This window comes from Branchiostoma lanceolatum, chromosome 12 (genome assembly GCF_035083965.1).
Source record: "Branchiostoma lanceolatum isolate klBraLanc5 chromosome 12, klBraLanc5.hap2, whole genome shotgun sequence".
NCBI classification, from domain to species: Eukaryota; Metazoa; Chordata; class Leptocardii; order Amphioxiformes; family Branchiostomatidae; genus Branchiostoma; species Branchiostoma lanceolatum.
The window spans coordinates 13,588,012-13,596,224 of record NC_089733.1 but is presented as its reverse complement, the minus strand read 5'-3'; the positions used below and the strand labels follow the sequence as shown (position 1 = coordinate 13,596,224).

The window sequence follows — 8,213 nt, the reverse complement described above, 5'->3', positions numbered from 1 at the left end:
ATTAGTAACATTCTTATTGGTAGCAAAATGTGTTTGAAAATGCTATTTCTTTCAATAGATAAAGGGACATATATTTGATACAGCAGCATGTATTAACTTCATTGCTTTGTCATCAGGCAAATTTAAGGTCACGAGTCCCAATTTCCGAGAAATGAAACAAATTTCGTACCGTGCCCAGAACTTTAGAAATCTTCAATGATTTTCTTGGCAGGATATTCCAATGAAAATTGTGGCGCGAAAGGAGTGAGGCTACGAGGAATGCCAAACTGACAAGATTCTCCATTCCGATATTAAAGCGGGACCTTTGCAAGGTGCAGGTGTTGAAAACAGAGTAAACAGCAAAATATTAGCGACAACAAAACTAGTACCAAAACACCAAAGTTGCTAATGAATTTTGCTTTGTTTACCGCCGTTTGAAGTGGCCACCGAAGTCAATAAGAATAAACTTTATAGAGCTGCTCCATTACTGGTAATTCACCAGACAGGGAAAATAGACTCAGGTAATATCAAGACTGTTTTTCAGGTATCACTGATGTCAAAATATCAAATGATATTCATGTAGAAGTATTTCGCCACAAGAATTTGAAGAAAAAGTCGAAGTGGTCGATAGAGCAAGGACTACTGGACCTTCATGTTGAAGTCAGTGGGGACTCAGTGCTGCTCAGGCTGAAATAATTGGAACTGCAGTGACAGAGCCATAACGTAATTACATTGAGGTTATCAAAAAGAAACAACGTTCTGGCGATTTGTGTGAAATTTTCTTGCCCTGGCACCTAGCTGGTATGAAGCATGGCAGCCACAGAAGATCGCGGAAGCACCTAGGATTGAGGAGCTTGGATGGCACTAAATTAAAAGAAATATTGGCGGTATCACAGCGACACCTATCATGATGAGTTAGAACTGCCGAGATAGAATGTCGATACGCTCAAAGCAGAGGTTCGGCTACGACTTGTTCTGGACGTCTTCTTAGGTGTTTTTATCAGGCTTTTGTCAGCCAGTCAAACGAAAACCTAAAATCTAACCATTTTGCGAATTACGGTGACTGTTTTCTGAAAGGCAGCAAACAGAAAAGAAAACCAAATGTCATTGCAAGTGTAACGTTACAGTGTTGCTGGCTTGTTCTAAACCAGTTGTGTGCAATTCAAACCCGCCTTACACTAGAATCTCTTCTGTCACCAACTTCAGGATTTTAAATCACTCTGATCATTAAAAAAGATGACATTGCATGCTCACAGAATGAAAACATAGTTGTGCAATTCAAGCTTTGTTCCAACACAAAGGAAAAAGTCACCACGAATTCGAATTTTCAGTCGATCTCGCCGACCTTGATCAGATCTAGATGTCTGATTCACGGTATTTCCGAAAACCGGAGAATACAAACATGACTGCATAATCCATTTTAATTCACATATTTGTTCATTATTGTATTTCTAATAATTTGACTCTTTGCATGGGATTTGTGCCTTGGATTCCCTCTTCGCAACTAGCTATAGCCAGCTATGTGAGCAATTGAGGCTAGATAATACATTACATTGTAGTGTAGTGTAGTGTAGTGTAGTGTTTATTGTTCTGTTTTATGTAATGAACTAATTTGACATCAATGATTTGTTGCCTAAAGGCTCAAACTTGAAAGATCATACTTTTTTTTATTGAAAGAGGGTAAGGTATAATTATACATTATTTGAAGTAGCTTGCCACAGTGCTGAACGAGAGGTCTCATGAAAACAAGCCCATTAATTTGTTGTGTGTGTACGTGTGTGTGTGTGGGGGGGGGGGGGGGGGTCTAGTAATATCACTCTATGCTGTGGTATTTTTGTCAACTTTCTATGATATGTTACGGCAACGGTAACTGTACTTTGCAGGATTTTGAAACAGACATACGTACATGTTGAAGCGGGGTATGTAGCAGAAGGATTAGCTAGTTGTCACTGTCACAATAAGTATTTCAATTCAAAAAGCAGATACGTGAAATTAATAACGAATCCTTTTATTAATGAAAAAAAGACAATACTGTGGTAAAGATATACAAAGTACTCCAATGTGGAGGCAAAACACGGTTGGTACAAATATCTTTAACATCATGTTTCATTCCAAAGAACTACACATGTACATTTCCTCACTAATTTCGGATCTCCTTTTTCGAAGTCCTCAGACGTCGTAACATTGTAGACATTTGTGCTGTCTCTCTTTTCGCGCTCTTGCAATTGTCCTCTGGAATAAGGTTGTTCCTTGTCCGGTCTTAGCTTGTCCTTTACTCTCTGATGTCCCTTCCTTTATCGACATGGTCGATTTATTCAGGAGTAGTTCTGACAAAGCGTTACCTAGCGATTTCAGCTTAAACTGCATTGACTTACTATTAGGGTTGGTCCGGAATCAGGCTGAGTCGGATTCAAGTGACAAATCCTTAGTATGAACGCAAATGGCCTTAGCCGAATAAGCCTGACATTTGAAGTTGTAGCTGCAGCTATAGATCCTCTAGACTCCGTTATAGTGTACTTTCGTCGGAGCTTGGACCACGTGAGAACTGTGGGAGAACACAGGGTATCAAACAACAGTAGAAACACGGAGCATTCAAGGCAAGTATCTCAATGAGCAAAAACTATAACAACTATCTGTGACTTATCCGGTATCATTGCACACTGCAAGCAAAATTCTATACATGGAGATAAAATTTTTACACAACAGTTGTACTGATAAGATGTATACGTGTGCCATGTGCCAACTTTCTATTGCTTACGCATTACCAAACAATGTTATATTTAGATACAAGTATAAACATATACATATATATACAGGTATACATATACACATTCCCTGTGTCAGTTTCAAAACCTGTTACTGTTCGATACTCTATTTTAGTGAATGCCAATGGGCTGTCACGTGAAAGAGAAAACAAAAGAGGAATTTGAATATTAGACAAAATATGAAAGATTACTGACCGGGTTTTTCTTGCTGTTCTTTTTCTTGAACTCCTTTTTGTGGTCTTTTTTCATAAACCTGTGAACTCGGCCGGTGACGGTCTCACAGAAGGCGTTGGTCTGGTCCGGATAGAACACCAGGCCAGAGAGGTAAGCTGGAACATGGTGGCCTTGTGGTTAGGGATGTTAACTCACTAAACTAGCTACAGGGTCACATTTCCAAACCGGGGCCTGGCCAAACAACAAAATAAAACTGCATATCAAGAAATATACACACATTACGTTCATGACTAATTCTTTTTCCGTTTTGTGTGTTTTGTTGTCTTTTATGTCGTGCGTTTCATTGTTCTCTCAAACTGGCCGGCCGGGCGCCGGCTTGGAAATGTGATCATGACCCTAGCATAATCCGTAGCAAAGGTTTTGGTTTGAATCCCTTGCAGGTCCCAATGTTGTGCCCTAGTTGGGAGAGCACTCATACCAATTTTCTCACTCGACTCACGTGAGAATGAGTACCTAGCTTCTGTTAGGGACGGATCCTCTTCTGAACTCTGGAAGATTATGGGTCAATAAACACAACAAAAAAACACAACAAATAAAGCTGGAAGTCCCGTTTTTAGAAGAGCCACACCTAGAGCAGGTTCAAGAAACCAACACTCAAACAAACAAGCTCGAATTGGCCTCCTGGCGTTTTACATGTTACGTGGTGACAATTGAGTTTAATATGATATACATGCAATGTAATATGATATAGTATAAGGAAAATACAAAACAACTCACCACCAGAAGCAAGCACCATGATTGTTATAGCAAGCCACATTCTCTACCGTCCTGGGCAGGATCTGTTCTGCCAGGTGTGGTCATGAGTTTTACAATCGTCCTCAGGCCTTCTCATTTCCTGTGGAAAACTGAATAGAAAGACGCATGCATGTTTATTTTTCTTTGTGGTGGTATGTGTCATTGTTTTAGACGACATGTGATCCTAGCTTACTGATCATCATTTATTCACGATATGGTCTAATCTATTGATGGATCTCAGGTTTTCGATGATGATGCTTTGCATAAATGTATACGTATACACGAAAGACTACTTCTGCTATACGTAGTGCTTGAAGCTCGCCAGCTATTGTCACCATCAGAATAAAATGGACAAATTTTTTAACCACTTCACGAACCAAACGATTCATTTAGACATGGTGGTCTCTCGCAGTACAGAGATAGCTGAATATTCAACATGTGCATTCCGACTTCCGCAGCCAAACACAAAACACGACAGGGCGCACATATGTAGTTTCAGTACTGCGTGTATAATCTTTCTGAATACCCGTACCAAACATATCGATAGAATTCTTCATTTCCGACGGTAAATGTACCATGTACAAGGCCATGGCTATAAAGCAATAAGAATTGTACCACAGGAAACAACACAACTGATAATCATATACCATATGTGACCATAAATGTTAGCGACTATATGCTTGCTGTTTGAAAACTGATAGTCAAAATTTTCGTATAGAAGAAAGAAAAAGAAACCAAGAGAAGAAGATGAAAGATGGCCTCTGCTCTGAATTGCGAAAATTCGAAACCTTGGGGCTGTTTCTTAGAAATTACAAGACTGTATTTCGATTTTACAAGCGAAGACAAGACACATCTACATCGACAAATTGCTGTCATCCATCGGGTAATCTTCCACAACAATCATGTACATTCTGTGAGGATAGTAACAATTCTTAGAATTATGAATTAGGACGACAACGCAATAAAGTTGCAGCAGTATCGAAATCGATGTCTAGCAACATATCAAGGACATAAACATCATGGGAAATAACTTACATGGTTTCCTGAGACACATCTAGCAAGTTGAAAACCTTCCAGGATTCGATTATACATTTGATACATTAGTAGCTTTCTTCCATCCAGAAAAAGTCGACGAAAACACACAAGGAAATTCACTGTCTGGTCGCGTAACGCTAGATATACAGTGAGATACCCAAGTAATTAGGCATGACTCGAAATGACGTTTTGACTTCTCCAAACAATGATATTACGTACACAGTGTGTGTCGCAACCTGTGGTCTAATTATGATATGAATAATAGATCAGAAAAATATGGTTTGATGTGGTGACAAACAATGAACGTCCTTCGGCAAGAACCCCGCTACCTGGCCAGATAATTACCACTGGACAATGAGGAATCACCCCGAATATCTTTAACAAATTTGGAGAAACGTGTCACAATGACATGCAAAAGATTTTATGACACTCACACCTGCAGGTGTGAGTGTCATAAAATCTTTTGCATGTCATTGTGACACGTTTCTCCAAATTTGTTAAAGATATTCGGGGTGATTCCTCATTGTCCAGTGGTAATTATCTGGCCAGGTAGCGGGGTTCTGGATGGACACCTACTAGTATTCGTATCAATACGCGTGGTGGGTTCTTTAATGTGCTAGACCTGTGGCTCTAGATGACGTCCATGACGCGAAAGATTATCCTTCAGCACCAAGGCTGGGGACAATCTGGACTACTTGTGTACATTTGTGTGTGCGTGTGTGTGTGTGTGTGCGTGTGTGTGTGTGTGTGTGTGTGTGTGTGTGTGTGTGTGTGTGTGTGTGTGTGTGTGTGTGTGTGTGTGAGTGTGACGGTGTGTGTGTGTGCATGCGTTTGAACGACATAACTCAAGACGCATCGATTGATTGCCATGAATGATATTCGATTCCGGGGTTGTCATGGCGTACAAATGATTCAGGTTTCGTTCCCCTTACTGTAGTGGACGGTTCGTTTTCGTATCCTTTATTCTGGAAATTATATGACTGGTACTTCTCACATAGTAACTAGTACCCTCTCGTGACAGGTACAAACGTGACTTCGTTAGAAATGTCTTTGATGTCGCCGACGCTTTGCTTATAGTACCGTCTGAATAATGAACGTAACACACTCACTACCCGACCTTAATATGTAACTGTATCATATGTAAGGGCATACCTCAGAACTCAGGTAAGCAACACGCCCCTTAGAAAATGTTAGTTGACATGCCAAGAAGAGGACGTTGGGATAACCAAGCAGATGTTGGGTGGAAGGTCGTTTTGTGAGTGCCCGGCTTCTCTGACAGCCATCCACCCAATGTCAGAAAACGTAATGTATTAATGCATGATCTACCACTCTTACATCTGCTTGAAGATTAAGGGCGTTGTTTATTCTTTCTGACGGCGTATCATTCAGAATGTCATATTCATCAATTCCATTAATTTTGATTCGGTAGAGTTCACAATTTGTGTCTTTTTTTTACCAATTTCTAACACAAAATATGAAAACCTGATAGATATTACACACCACAATTACATGCCCCTACCCAAAGTGTTGGCCATTTAACAAGAAAGAAAAAAAGTAATCTTGCTTTCTTTCACTTCGGTCGCCATGTTCAACAAAATGGACATCCTGTGAAGGCAGAGCCTGGAACTAAACAGGGTGACACTGACACTCATTATCTTCCAACATGTTTATTTTTACCACACTGGGGTGATAATTCACATACATGTATTTATATATTAGATATTTAGTGAAAATTTACCGATAAGAATAAGATATCACTAATAATTATCCTGCTAGATTGGTGTATGAAGACCTGTCATTGGAGGAGCGCCTGGTGTCTGCCTGCAGTTTTGTCAGCGTCAGATAGACGTCGTTCTGGAGACCGTAGATACGGAGTTTGGCAATGAATACATGTGCTGTACTCCTATCAAACGATTATTTCAACAGTCAAAGCCAAAGTCAGTGAAAAGAATGGCGGTGATGATATCAAATTAAATCAAATGAACGTTTCTTTATTAAATATAATGTGTTTTTCCCGGCAAGTTTTGTGAGAGGTTACCAAATAATCGCCAAATCAAAGAATAAGCAGATCCATCTTAAGTTTGATACAGTTGATTTGCTTACCAATTACCCGAGAATAACTATTTCCAAATCCGACAGACATCAGAAATGCCTGACAAGTTCTGATAACCAAAATATTTTGCAATGTGCCGCTCAGTGGGACGCCCTCGTATCGACCAATCAGGGAGCAGATTAGAGAGATAATGTTACACGAACCAATCAAAGGCCGGCTCTCTCGTCCCACGGGTGATAAGGGGGTTAGAACGCGGTGTCGGTCTAGGCGAGAGAAACGGCACAAGTCGACCGCGTTTGGGGTGAGTTTCTACTTATTTTACTGTACTTTTTAACGATTTGACAGTATATCTACCTGTATAAGGTGTTAAGAAATCATCCTGTGTAATTTTTATAGAAGGTTTCGTAAGAAATGATGAGAAAACGGGAGTGTAGTGGGAGGTGTCGCGTGTGTGTTGCTCACGAGTCGGGCCCCCGTCGCGTCGAGTCGCCGCCCCGTCGCTGGATCGTGTAACGTTGTTATGACACGCAGATTCCTTCTCTGGACGGCTATTTTCGGCCGGTTTTACCACTTGTAGGACGCTGTATCGGCTAAAATGTTCAACAGGCTTAGGAGAAGTATTGTTATGAATCAGATTACGACAGAGTTGCGACTTTTTGCTCTACAAACTGTCCGAAGTTGTGTGTAGGTTGTAGTGTCTTGTGAACTTTTGACAGCAGACGCTTTGGACTCATTTATCTAGATTAACCGCTATTCAAGATAAGTCTAAAACTGTTACATGTTGTGTGCTTCAACTATGTGCCGTTTCCCTTCAAATCTACTAAACTTTCCACGTATTTAGGGCAGATTTGTTTATATTTTCGAATTCGGTTGTTGAAAGGACTCCATACCGTGTAGAAGCATGCCCGCCCACTGTCCCATTTCCAGAGAATTTCCCTTCAGAAGTACCGCTATTGTCCCACATGTTTTGTCACCTTTTGTCCGCTTTTGTCACAACTTCCTCTTATAAATAACCCGATTTCCTACTTTTTGAATCCTGGATAAAGAAAGAATTTCTAACGGAAATCGTTCAAATCTTTTATGAGCAGAAATATCAAAGTGTTAAATTGTAAACTCAATGCCCGGTCTACAAAATCAGTAACGTTACAGAAAATACACTGTCAGATTTGCGTTCTTTTTCTGTTCTTTGACTCCAGAAAAATTCCCAAAAACTACTACGAAATGTTTGCCAGTTTATTGCGAAGTTTACTCTTTGCAAGGAGGTTTAATCCTTGCTCTTTGTGGTTGGAAGCTTTGTCACGTCTTGTTTGAATTTGGATCAGCAAATTTGGGAGTTTGGTGTTGAAACAGTTAGATGTTGACAATGGCCAAGTATGCCGTGTAAATATAGAGGGTGAACATGGGGTTAACAC

General features: G+C 40.2%; 1 long non-coding RNA gene across 1 annotated transcript; it reads right to left on the bottom strand.

The window, feature by feature from the left end:
* Nucleotides 1-1,966: 1,966 nt before the first annotated feature.
* LOC136446235 (uncharacterized) lies at nucleotides 1,967-5,046 on the bottom strand. The gene is made up of 4 exons (XR_010757534.1): nucleotides 4,749-5,046; nucleotides 3,696-3,823; nucleotides 2,940-3,073; nucleotides 1,967-2,524 (listed from the first exon to the last, which is right to left on the bottom strand). It is a non-coding gene; the product is annotated as an uncharacterized lncRNA (long non-coding RNA).
* Nucleotides 5,047-8,213: the final 3,167 nt, after the last annotated feature.